This window comes from Equus quagga, chromosome 1 (assembly GCF_021613505.1).
Source record: "Equus quagga isolate Etosha38 chromosome 1, UCLA_HA_Equagga_1.0, whole genome shotgun sequence".
NCBI classification, from domain to species: Eukaryota; Metazoa; Chordata; class Mammalia; order Perissodactyla; family Equidae; genus Equus; species Equus quagga.
Genome location: NC_060267.1, coordinates 140,938,235 through 140,952,252, shown reverse-complemented (window position 1 = coordinate 140,952,252; position 14,018 = coordinate 140,938,235).

Here is a 14,018-nt window from a genome sequence, read left to right as displayed (position 1 = left end):
GACAAGGGCATCCATAGCTATTATTCACAAATGCTCCCCATGAAAAGAAGCCCTAAGCTGTGCTCTGGGAGATACTGCTTTGGGAGTTATCCCTGGTGATCTCCATTGCTTGTGCAAGTAATAAGCCTTTCTTCACCTACCTCATCTTGATTGTTCTTTTTGGGTCTGCACTCACTGAGAGACGAACGCATTGTGTTCAGTTACATTATGACAGGAGAAATGTTAGAGCCAAATGTTCTGGCTGTAAAAGTTGGACTCTGTAAGTGACTTCTAAGGCGGGGGGTGGGGGGTTGATTATGGTTTACATTGACATTGGGAGTGGAAGAAAACTTGGTCACAGGGAGGACCAGGGGGTCTCTGGCATCATGGATAGATCAGGGGTTTTGATGACAAATCCAACAGTTTGAAAGGCTATCTCCCTTAGCAATGGCCTGGGAGATATGGAGAATGGCATTATTTCCAGGCCAATGCCAAAGTGAAAGAAAGAAAGAAAGTGTTTCATGTTTGAGGTTAAAGTATGAAGTCTTGATTGGCATCTTGAGTGGAAGCGGTCTACCACATGAAGTCATCAGCTTCCTGGTCAACATGATTTTAAGGTCGCCAGCACAAGAGGACCAAATGTCAGGAGAATCTCTTTTCAGTTGGGAGATATGCAACCAAGGTTCAATGCCTTCTAATTCTTCAGCAGTGTCAGTGGTCAGGAGCACTTGGTAAGGTCCTTTCCGACAGGGTTCAAAGTCCATTTTCTTCTGGTGGCATTTCCAAAATACTCAGTGGCCAGGCTCCAAACCATGACCAACAGGACCCTTTGAATTGGGATCTGAAAGAGTTTCTTTAACCTGCTGATGATAAATTTTAGCATAAGACACTAAAGGCTTAAAGTAGTTGGTCATATTAGCATGAGATAACAAGGGATCAGCAGAAGGTTGTATACCGAGAGATACTGGCCTACCTGAGACTGTCTCATACAGAGTGAGTTTGTTTCCCAAGAGGGTACTGCAAACAGTCAGCAAGGCCAGAGGCAATACTTAAGGCCAAGGGAGTCCAGTAATTTCAGCTAGTTTATAGATTTTTGAGTTTAAGGATTCCATTAGTTCTTTCAATCTTGCCTGATGATTGAGGGTGATACAGACAGTGATAATTCCAAGACGTTTGCCAAATTCATGATTTTTATCCAAGTTCATGACATGGATGTCTTGGTCACTAGATATTGTGGAGGGTATACCCCCAGTGGGAAACACATTTTCCAAGAGTTTCTTTCCTACTGTGAGAGCATCAGCCTTGTAGCAATGAAAGAATTCAACTCATCCAGAGAACACACACATAATAACAAGAACATATTGGTAACCCATACTAGGTGGTAGTAGAATGAAGTCCAGTTGCAGGTGCTCAGATGGTCCAGAGGGAGGAGGTTTGAGGCCTCTGGAAATGAAAATAGTTTTTCCAGGATTGTGGACCTGACAGGTCAGACATTGGTGGTAAACAGTTTTTGGTATTTTATGGAAGTCTCCACACCAATATTTATTTACCGTTTGACTCATCTTAGCTGCACCATGGTGGGTGAATGAATGCAAGAACCAGAAGATGGAGTTTGCCAGGGAGCTAGGAAGAACCAAACAGCCATCTTGGGTCTCCCATAGACCCAAATGTTCGTTCGATTTACAACCATTGTTTGCCCATTGTGATTTCTCTGTTTCAGGAACAGACTGTTGCCATGTTGTAAGGACCTTGGGATGACAAAAGGCAAAGTCTGACAATAAGGGGTCTTTTTTTTGAGGAAGATTAGCCCTGAGCTAACATCTGTGCCCATCTTCCTCTACTTTATATGTGGGAGGCCTGCCACAGCATGGCTTGCTGAGCGGTGCCGTGTCCGCATCTGGGATCCGAACTGGCGAACCCCGGGCCACCAAAGTGGAACAAGGACACTTAACCACTGCGCCACCGGGCCGGCCCCTAAGGGGTCATTTTTTTTGCAGAAGCAGGATGGACTTCATTGATATGTGCCACAATCTTTACAGTTTCTGTTGCTGCTGCCATTGCATGAAAGTCAGCCATGGAATTTTCCTGATACTCAGTTTCAGTCCTCTTGGTGTGAGCCTGTTTTGATGACAGCAATCTCAGAAAGTAAAGGAATAGTAGCAGGAAGGTCATTTACTTACTGTCCATTTTTTATTGGAATCCCAGTAGATTTGAGTCCCCTGTGTCTCCATAACACCTAAAAATTATGGATGACCCTGAAGGCAGACTGGCTGTCAGTATAAACTTTAACAATTTGTCCTTCTAATAATTGACATTCTCTGGCAAGGGCACAGAGCTCCTCTTTGGCCTGATTTAGCTTGTGGAAGTTTTCCCCTCTCAGGTAGTTCATGCCGGGTAGTCACAGCATAGCCAGCTTGGAAATTCTCTTTCATTTTTACAGAATGACCTATCAACAAACAAAATTAGATCAGGATTAGTCAAAGGAGCATCTCATAAATCCAGACGTGGTGTCCCAGAATGGGATATTATTACCTATCACTCATGGGCTTCACCTTCATCAGGCAAGGATAGCAACATAGCAGAACTAAGAATGTTGCAAAGTTTAAGATGCAGGTTAGGTGGTGAAAGCAGAAGGATCTCATAGGAGGTTAGTCAGCTTGCAGAGGAATGCTGAGTCATTCAGAATTAAGACGACTTTGGACAACACGTGGGATTTGCAAATGTAATTTCTTAGGCTTAAATCAGCTGAGCCTTCTACTAATTCTGAAGTTGCACCTATAGCCTTAAGGCAGTTGGGATAGGCACACGCAATTGAATCAAGTTGCATGCTATAATAGTAAATAGGCCTATGCTTATTGCCACGTTCTTGTGAGCATTCCCAGGGCTTGGTTATCTCTCTCATCCACAAATAAGGTGAAGGGCTTTGATCAGTTAGGTCACCCTAGGATACGCAGTTCTTGCAGTACTTGCTTTAATCTTATAATGGTCTGCTCATGTTTATTTTCCCAAGGAAGGGGTTCAGGGACTGAATTTTTAGTAAGTTCATAGAGTGAAGTTGATAGAGAACAATCAGGAATCCACAGTCTACAACGTCCAACCAGGCCTAGCAATCCACGAAGCTGTCGCTTAATAGTGGGTCTAGGGAATTTTTGAATAAGCTTAAAATTCCTTTTGGAGACAACTGAATTCCTACAGCTCTTAGATTCTGACCTAGGTAATGAAGAGTTTCCAAAGATAATTGAAATTTCCTTCGAAATTTTATGTCCTTTCTCAGCTAACTGCAACAGTGAAACGGAATCCTTTACAGAAGCTTTTCCGGTAATAGCATAATAAGAGGTGGTCTACACACTATAGAAGGGTTGATTTCCCAGGGAACTGGAGGGCACTTGAATCTTGGTGGAGCTAGGTGGTGTTTTAGGTTTCCAGCCTTGGAGTTGTTGCAGCCGTAAGGTTACTAACTTGGAGGACCTTTGTTTATGGTCTTGTTCTAAGGTCCTTTCAAAGTGCTCATCTATGGCCAAGAGTTCCATCACACTCATGGCTTCACATCTTATTTTCTGACTTTCACTCAATCCACTAATCTCGGCAGAAAATACATTTACAAGTGAGGCAGCTAGAGCAGGGTTGGGTAGCATCACCTATAACACAGAAACCAGAATGCCATAGGAAGAGAGCTTCCACATGGCTTTAAAGTCTGCCACAGATTCATCTTTCTTTCCTTTGCAGGTTTGAATAATAGACCACTCATTAAGGGCAGGGAAGACTCTAGGTATAGCTTTTAAAAGATCTGTTGCTATTTTATGAGCTTTTCCTGGTTCTTAAGGAGACCATGTTAGAGACAAAGGATCTCAAATATCATTCTCAGGGTTACACCATTCTGCTTCCTGCAACCATTTTTGAGCTTCACCAAGGTCCTACCAGTATGTGCACAAGCTGATAAAGATCTGGCAGCCCGGGGTCATAGGCCCTGATGAGGACTCTAAATTCTTCAGAAAACTTTTGAGGCTCCTCCCCGAGTTTAGAAAATTCTTTAACTATGGCCCTTAGTTCAGCCTTTGACCCAGGAGTAAAAGATACCCAAAGGGGATCACCAGCAGTCTCGGGTGGTCTTATTTTAAAAGGTAACTGTTTAATAGTCTCTTCAGAGTGGAAACACAGTTCAGGCAGAGGATTAGTAGACAATGAGTACTCAGGTAAAGGAGGAATATGGGGAGCAGTAGGAGTTATGTCAGTCTTACAGTCTTTGCTTTTGGTTGCCTCTTGTGTCTCTAATTTTTCATTAGCTTATTGCAATGAATCTTTCAATGAAGCTTTTTGGAATCTTGAAGCCTTTTGGAGGCTTCTGCATATCAATTAAAATAGGTATCCCATTCCGTTTGTTTGATTTGAACCCTTGCTTTCAAGAGCACTTAAATGAATGACCTTGTCTAACTGGAACATTCCCTATAATGATTATTGTAAGTCTAGTTGTCTTTTGTAAGATTTTGCCATTTTGGTAGATGTCTACAGCTTCCGAGACCACAGTTCTTAGACATAAAATAAGCAGGTGTACCAGAAGGTGAAGCACTTGGTTCTCTGGAACTTGAGGATCCCTTTTCTTGAGTTAAGCCTTGGGCCTCTTTGAACCAAATTAATACCTAAGAGGGATATGCCACTAGGTTGGGGATTTTGTAGTGTTTTACAGGGTATCTCATTACATGGAAATTTTCCTGAGGTTGATGGGTGACCTAGTGTTGATCTAACCTGTTCTGACCAATTTATCCTAGCACAAGAGTCTTAGATTTAGATGGTAAGCACTCAAATAGCTTTTAAGTGCTCCATCTGTGCACACCAATTTTGCAACTTTGGCTTCCAAGATTCCCACTAATAATATATCTATTATTCCTTTACCTTATGTGCACGTTAGCAGAAACCAACAGTAACTGAGGAAATGGAACTGTGGATGCCAGCAATAACCAAAGAATTGTTACTGTGGACTAACCAAGGGCTAAGGACTAGCTGTCTGTTAGATCCTCCTGTCAGTCTGGACTGACCCATTAACCCTGCACTGGAAAGTCAATAAGAGTGGAGAGTTCAGACGCAAAGGAAGCAGAGCTCAGATCCAAGAGAAACTTATCCACAACCTTTGGAAACAGCAAGAAAGACAGAGAACTAAAAGAGTCCAGGGGGTGCCAATGACTGCATTTCCCATTGTCCATGAGGCTGTAAGCAGTCTCCTTTGGATCCCATCTTCATTCCCCAAACTGTTAGAAAACAAAACTCAACAGAGTAAATTTTAAAGGTCTTATTGGCTTTTATTCAGCAATTCGTGATCGGGCAGCATCCAATCTAGCAAATAGAAAAGAGCTCCAAGGAAAGAGATTTTATGGACAGAAAGGAGCAGGAACAAGGAAGTTATACTAGGCAAAAAGCAGATTGCTTATTGTAACTTTACTTTCCTTATAAAGGATGGCAGGGGTTTATCAGACGGGTTATCTAACTAATTCTGATCAGGAAATTACTGATTGGTTTAAGATTTCACTTCTGATAGAGCCAAAAGGCTAACTAAGTTAAGACTCAGTTTGGTAACACGGGGCTTAGCGTAAGTGACTCCATTTTGGGCCTGTTGTCTTGTCTTTAACACTCCTATTGGTGAGTTCTAACAAGGCTCACCTAGTGGGTGAAAAATGGGTCCGTTCAAAAATATGTGGAATCCTGCAGGAGTTGGTTTGGGTGTAGAGAGGTTGCTTGAAGCAACATCAGGAGACTGCCCAGCCCCTGTAAGAGCAAATGTCTTCTATCAACAGTGCCAGAGAACCTGGAGGGGTATGGAGTCAATGGCACGAAGACCATCTGCTGCCATCAGAGGACATGCTGCAAGCTGCTGTGCCAAGGGGCCAGGGAGCTGCCTTGGCTACCCTCTGGTATAGGCTTCCTAGCAGCAGACCTCAGCATGTTGCCAACTGATCTTTCAGTAGGAGGGATGCCCATCTGTGCCCTGAGGCTCTGCTCCACTCATCTGAACCACCCCACGTGCCTATTCAATGGCCAGTCACCAAGGATGGAAACTGAGAATGGATCCTGGCACCAGAGAGATGGTGATGAGGTGGAAGAGAAACCAATGGCACCTTCCAACAGGATAACTGAGGAGAGTTCAAGGGGTGATTTGTAAAAGGTGTAAGAGTTAAGGAAATATGACATGGGATGGTACAGAATCCCAGGGCTAGCAATGTTTGGAAGTTATTACCACCCCTAGGAGCAGGCTACCCAACAGAAGCCGTCTGTGGCCTTCAGTGGAGGGACACAACCAACCCATGGTCTAGGACAGAGGGAGCTGGGGAATAAGTACTGGACCCGACTCTCTTTCTGATCTCCTGCCAGGGTCTGCCACTGGCCCAACCCAACTGGAAGCTGGAGATTCTGTTCTTCAGCCCACATTGGAGGTCCAAGGTCAGCCTCCCAAGTCTCAGCGCAAGGTTGAGAAGGACCAAGAGTGAATATGGAGGGGCAACTGGAAAATATCCAACATACCCAGAAAGGAAAACGGCATCAATGCCTAATTTCTCCATTGCTTTCCTCTTGAAATACTGTTCTTAGGTAACTTGACTACTGGGGGCTATGGGGGAAAGAGGAAAGAGTTTTGAGTTTTATCTGTTTGGGAATCACATTTTCGCCTCATAGAGGAGCATGAGCAGGTTCTCTGTGTTTGGGGTGTGCTCACCAGATGGTTTTCAACATGACAGGCAGCTAACATGGACAGCACCCAGATTGGCATGGGGGAATGGATCCACCAGACCAGCCCCACCAGCATTTGCAAAGCTGCCGGAGTAGCCACCGGGAGAGCAGCGCTGTTCTGAAGTCCTGCATGGCTTCTTGAAGCTCAGCTCACCCCTGCCAATGCTACCTGATTTCTCTGAGAGCCATGGCACAGAGCCTGTCACAAGGAGGTTTCTTCCCCCCTCTGGTGGGATGCCTATTCTTGTGAGCTCTATTTCCTGTATGCTTTACCTCCTTGCAGATTGGACCCATTTGCTTGGTATGAGCCCTAGGCAGAGCTTCTCCAACTTTGATGAGCATATGAATAACAACCACTTGGGGTTAAACTGGTTTAACTGGTTAAACTGCCGATTCTAATTCAGGAGGTCTGGGGAGGGGCCAAAGCATAGTTCCGACAAGCTCCCAGGTGTGCTGGTGTTGTGTTCCTCTACCAGGCTTTGAGTAGTAAACAACGGTAAATGTAAATCACTGGCTCTTAACTTCGCTTCACACTATAATCCCCTAAAGAGCTTTTAAAGAGTCCATACTGCTTTTAACCTAAAAATAAAGAGCCAAAATGAGAGGCAGAGAGGTGTTTATTTTGGGATCAAAGAATTAGAATTCAGGGAGCACAGATTCAGGTAGAAACCCAAATAGTGTTCTGCTAGGGAGTAAAGGTCAGGGGTTTTAAAGGCAAAGAAAGGAGGTTTGCATTACAAAGAATGTTAATAGAGGTTGGTGGCAGAATGCTAATCCTCCCTAAAAATAATTGATTGCTAAGTCTAGCTAGAGGGAAGCAAAAGTCCATCACTGTGATGAGATGCAGATTTCCTGCAGTTTACTCAGCTCAAAAGCTCACATTCTGGGGCTGGCCCCTTGGCATAGTGGTTAAATTCAGCACTACTTTGGTGGCCCAGGTTTGCGGGTTTGGATCCCAGGCGCAGACCTACACCAGTTGTCAGCTATGCTGTGGTGGCAACCCACATACAAAGTAGAAAGAAGATTGGCATAGATGTTACCTCTATGAATCTTCCTCAGCCAAAAAAAAAAAAAAAATGTTCATATTCTGCTGGATGAGGATAGCGTCTAAGACCCATTTCCTTGATAGCTTCCCAACCCTTAGACATAAGTGACTCCATTTTGTTTCACATTTCACATTTTACCCATTTTGATTGAGATCTTTCTCTGAAAGCATCACTGATGAATCATAGATTTTAGTCCACGTTACTGGGATGGACCTGTCCCACAAGGTCATATCCCACATGGGGGCGGTGGCGGGGGGCGGATTTTTTCTTCTAACGGTTATGAGACAGGGAAAAGGCAGAACCAAAGGCCATCTCTGAAGCAGTAACAGATACCTGACCACTCCTGGGAGCCAACCAGTGGCCTGATCACAAGCTTGGTGCCTGGCCTGCAGAAGATGACCACCTGGACAAGAGACTAACCAATCCCCAGCTGCCCACCTCAACCCCTAGAAATCAGCACCCCAAACCCCATCTGGGGCTGGTTGGTCAGTTTCCACCCAGTCAGCCTGGCCTGCTCTTCTTCCTCAGGTAGATTAGTCTACTTTTTCTCTAATCAGCCTAGCTTTTCTCTCTCAATAAACTTGTGTAATCTATCCTGACCCACTCTTTTTTTTTCTGCTTTTTCTCCCCAAATCCCCCCAGTACATAGTTGTATGTTTTAGTTGTGGGTCCTTCCTGTTGTGGCATGTGGGATGCCACCTCAGCTGGCCTGACGAGCAGTGCCATGTCCGTACCCAGGATCCGAACCGGTGAAACCCTGGGCCACTGCAGTGGAGCACGTGAACTTAACCACTCGGCCACAGGGCTGGCCCCCCCACCTGCTCTTGAATTCTTTCCTGTGCGAGGTCAGTAACCCATACTAAGGACCGGGTCTGACCTGGGACCCTGGTCCCACCTGGTCTGGTATCATCTCTTCCAAGGAGTCACTGTCATAAGGATTAGCCCACATTTGAGCAACAAGGAGGCGGTCAGGACATGACTCTTAGGCAGTTTCCTTGCCCAGGAATTTCATCTGGTTACCTGCAGGTTCAGGTGAACAAACCTTACCTATCATTTCCACACACTGAGCAGCCATCATCTTGATGATTGTAGAAGTTCTGGGGCCAATCCAAATGAGTAGCAGCATAAGAAGTTTAAACACAAGTTCACACAGCGAAATGCCAATAATAGTCATAAACAATATTCGAAGTCCTGCTCTCATCCATGCATCGACACCTGAAGAAGCCAATGAAAACACTGAAAGGAAACCAGAGGGTGTCATTAAAAGACATTGAGCCAGAGAGATCCTGTGCTATTTTTAAAATTTTTCTGAGTTCTAACTCAACTTCACCAGAAGAGTTGATCCAGGTACAGCAGGAAGTGTTGACTATGCACAGATGCCATCCTGTTCTGCAAGGAGATAATACAGTGCCATTCAGTTATCTACTACAACCCTTGCTATGGAATCCAGAGATCGTTGTTATTGAGCCAAGGCTCTGTTACCTCACAAAAATGAGGTTCTCTTACCCGATGTGTGTAAGAAAGCCAATTAATTACGGCATTGGCTTTTGGGAAAACAGCTTAATTGCTACTGAAACCAGAAAACAGTTAGCCATTGATGATTAAGTAGCTAGTAACTAAAGTTTTTTTCCTTTTTTGCAATTACTGATTATAGCTTTTAGCTGTTCCCCTGCCCATTGTCAACTGTGCTGCTTAGCCAATATGCTCTCTGACTCCCACTAGGTTCCTATAGATAACATCTCCCTAGAGCCTGGCTTACCATGGTAATGGGCGTTTGAGCTGTTTTTCAGGAATTAGAACCCCTGGTCCACTTAAGGCTGGTTGAGACCACCAACCCATCCACTGGGCCTGTGCAGATGTCCGATAAGCAACCTTTTGACATCAAGAGGCCAAAAGTTTCACCCTCAGATCACATTAATGCCGCCATTTTGTGAACAGGCATCCTATGAAGAGGCGTAAAGTCTGACTGCATTTGCGCAGGTCATCATCAGTTACCTCACCTCTCCTTACCCCCAATCCCCTAGCTCCACATATCAGACTATCTTGCCCCCCTACCCCACAAATATCCCTGAGTCCCCGTTTTTGGGGAGGCGGATTTGAGATTCATTCTCCATTTTCCTCACTTGGCTGCCTTGTGATTAAACCCTCTCTCTGCTGCAATCTTGTCATCGTGTTTGGCTTTCCAGGCAACAGGCAAAAGCAAACCTGGTTCAGTAACACTAGAGCAATCTGCAAGGAGATGGGGGAGGGATGCCCTCAGATCCATCTCCCCAGTTCAGAATTTGGGGCGAAATTTAAGAGGTTAGGGAGAATAAGCTGGCACACAAAAGTGCTGGCAGGACATATGTTGATTGGTGGGCTTCAGGCATTTATGGTAAGGTTCTAAACATTTATGGTAAGGTTCTAAACATTTATGGTAAGGTTTTAAACATTTATGGTGAGGTTTTAAACATTTATGGTAAGGTGGGGAAAGAATTTTAACACCGAATCTTCCTGGATGACAGACCCCTCACTTCTGATGAGAGACTGACTTTCAACTTCTGGTTGTGTTCTGGTCCTTTGATGCGTGGGGAGAATCTTTGGTTCTTCAGTCATTTCTGGTCCAGATTTCTTCTTCTGTGCATGTTCTGGCAACGTGACTTTGCAAATTTTCTGAAAAATAATTCTTAATCACTCTGATGAAGTGATGGAATCTGTTCGAACTGACTCTAGTGAGCTCCTGGTTATAGCTCAAGCAGTAGAATTTGCCAGTTTAGCTATAGTTGAGGAAAAATTTTTTTATCAAGTGGTCTTATGAACTACACCAATCCAAGAGAGAAATCCCTTGGCAATGGTAATCAATGGAGAGTAGAGGGAGTGTAAAAAGGGAGTCGCCAAGTCTCACCTCGATCTGTGAGACAGAAGTTGGGTTTCTTCTCTAACAAGAAATTGAAATGGAATACTATAGTACCCTGTCATATGCCAGCTATCTGGACATTCATAAGCTCACAGTTCCTCACTGTAATCACACACAAAGGTGTACCTGGAAAAGGCACATAGTATTCAATGCCTTCTAGTTATGTAGCAGTGTCAGTAGTCAGAAGCACTTGGTAAAGTCCTTTCCAATAGGGCTCGAGGGCTGTCTTCCTCTGATGACGCTTCCAGAATACCCAGACACCAGGCCCTAGACTTTGACAAACAGGATCCTTTAAATTGGAATCCAGGAAAGCTTCTTTAACATGTCGATGACAGACTTGAGCATGAGACATTTGAGACTTATGGTAGCTGGTCATACGAGCATAAGACAATAAGAGATCAGCAGAAGGTTGTATATTAATAGACATCGATCTGCTGGTAACTGTCTTACGTGGAGTTAGCTTATGTTTTCCAAAGAGGGCACTGCAAACAGTCAGCCAGACCAAAGGCAATACCTTAAGGCAGGGGAGTCCGGTCTACAGGTATGTAACAAAGCTCAAAGACAATTAATAAGACTAGACTCTAATACCCACAAAGGTGCAAACAGAGCTTCTCTCTACAATTACCCTCATCTTTTTTTTTTTTTACCAAAGGTAATCACAGTAAAACTAATTTATTTATATTAAAAATTTGGCCTGATTATTTATATAGGTGAAAATAAGAATATTCACTTAGAGTTTCTGAATTCTGAAGGGATCAGGTAGGAAGAGAAAAGAAATGTTTCATCTTTGTTCACAAAGGTATGTCTTACTAAATTGTTGATAGCTGAAAAGAAAAGATTTCTTTAAATCTGGAAAAACAAAACATTAGAGCATACTCTTCAGTTTATGTAGTCCCGTATAATTAATATTTGTTCTGCTTGAATCCAGTTTTCCCGTTAGTTTTCTTGACTTTGCCTGACGATTGTGGCCGATAGGGACAGTGATAATTCCAAGAAGTTTGCAAAGTTTTCGTTAAGGCTGGTACGTGGGTGCCTTGACCGTTGGAGATTCTGGAAGGCATACCCCAAGTGGGAAGCACATTTTCCAACAGTTTTCTTTGCCATTGTGAGGGCCTCAGCTTTGTGGCAAGGAAGGGCTTCAACTCTTCTAGAAAACATACATACAATAACAAGAACATTTTGATAGCCCATACTAAGCGGCAGTTAAATGAAGTCCAGCCGCAGGTGCTCAAACAACCCAGAGGAGGAGTTCTGAGGCCTCTGGGGACAGAAATAGCTTTTCCTATAGTGGGTGAAAGAATGTAAAAACTGAAAAAATGAGGTTTACCAGGGAGCTAGCAAGAGCCAAGTGGCTGTCTTGGATTGCCCATAGCCCTGACTATTTGTTGAATTTACAGCCATTGTTTCCCCATCTTAATTTCTTTGATTCAGGAGCAGACTGTCACCACGTTATAAGGACATCAGGATGGCAAAAGTCTGGCAATGAGGGGCTATTGTTTGCAGAGGCAGAAAGGACTTCAACCACATATGCCACTCTTTAAAGATTCTGTTTTTGCCTTTACATGAGACCAAGCTAAGGCACTTTCCTGATATTTCGTGTGGGCCTCAATTTTGACGAAAGACAACATTTTATACCAGGACATACTAGACTCCCAGGAATTTTACATAATTTCTGGAACTCTTACAGCATATACTCATAGAGACATAACATAATGAAAACTTAAGGTTATTTCTTATTTGACAATGCTTCCCATGTAATTTAACATATCAGATAAGCCTAATTAGTTTAATATCCCTCTTTTTATAGAGAGAGAAAACAAATCTTGTGAGATGTTTTAGGGATCCTCAGAAAAATTCCAAAGTTAGGTATGGGTTGAAAAAAGACTTCAGGGGCAAGCCCCATGGCCGAGTGGTTAAGTACATGCACTCCACTTCAGCGGCCCGGGGTTTACCAGTTTAGATCCTGAGTGCAGACACGCACACAGTTCATCAGGCCACGCTGTAGCAGCATCTGACATAGCAGAACTAGAATGGCCTACAACTAGGATATACACCTATGTACCGGGCTTTGGGGGAGGGGAAAAAAGAGGAATATTGGCAAAAGACATTAGCTCAGGGCAAATCTTCCTCACACACACAAAGACTTCATTTAGAATCTGATTTGGGGCGGGGGGTGGGGGGGAGCCTGGTGACGCAGTGGTTAAGTTTGCATGTTCTGCTTTGGCAGCCCAGGGTTCACTGGTTAAGATCCCGGGTGCAGACCTATGCACCACTTATCAAGCCACACTGTGGCAGGCATCCCACACATAAAGTAGAGGAAGATGGGCACCGATGTTAGCTCAGGGCCAGTCTTCCTCAGCAAAAAGAGGAGGATTGGTGGCAGATGTTAGCTCAGGGCTAATCTTCCTCAAAAAAAAAAAAAAGAATCTGATTTGGGGAAGTTTGTCAAAAATATAAAAGAAAGTCTTAAAATACTTGCCTAAACAGGACCACAGATCATTATATCCTTATGAAACCTAATATTTAATTATCTATTTAACCAAAGTGACAAAAAAATTTCAAAGACAAATATAGAAGTTTACACAGCTGCAAAACCTTAGTTCTTTTTAATAGAAAAGACTCAGCTTTTAACATAAAGCACAGGAAATTATTTTGATAAAACATAAAATCTCTGCCTTTTAGGCAGATTACTCAAAAAATGAAGAAAAACTTTTCATAATCTACTTATCAAGAGTAGACTAGGGGGCCGGCCCAGTGGCACAGCAGTTAAGTGTGCACATTCCACTTCCAAGGCCTGGAGTTCGCTGGTTCAGATCCCGGGTGTGGACATGGCACCACTTGGCAAGCCATGCTGTGGCAGGTGTCCCATGTATAAAGTAGAGGAAGATGGGCACAGATGTTAGCTCAGGGCCAGGCTTCCTCAGCAAAAAGAGGAAGATTGGCAACAGATGTTAGCTCAGGGCTAATCTTCCTCCAAAAAAAAAAAAAAAAAAAGAGTAGACTAAAAGGCCAAGAAACTTTGTCCTAATAACAGAGAAAACGAAATTATAATTTTGCACCAGCTTATTTTTGATATTAAGACTGACAATTAAATTCATTCCAATCTTAGCCAGCTCGACCATGCACAAAGCTCTTTTCTCAGGGTCCCTCTTCCACAAACTTTCTTTTTAGCACTTGGAACTTGTTCTTTCTTTTTTCCCATAATGAGTTCCACTTTAGGACAAATTTACTTTCTTAACAAAAATGTCTCCATTCCTTACACCTTCTTTTACTGAAAACATGCATTTTTCTAATAGTATGAATTTTTTTAATATTGTACAAGACATGTTTACAAATAGACCCAAACATCTTTCAGTTTTTCCATAATAAGAAACCAATAGTAG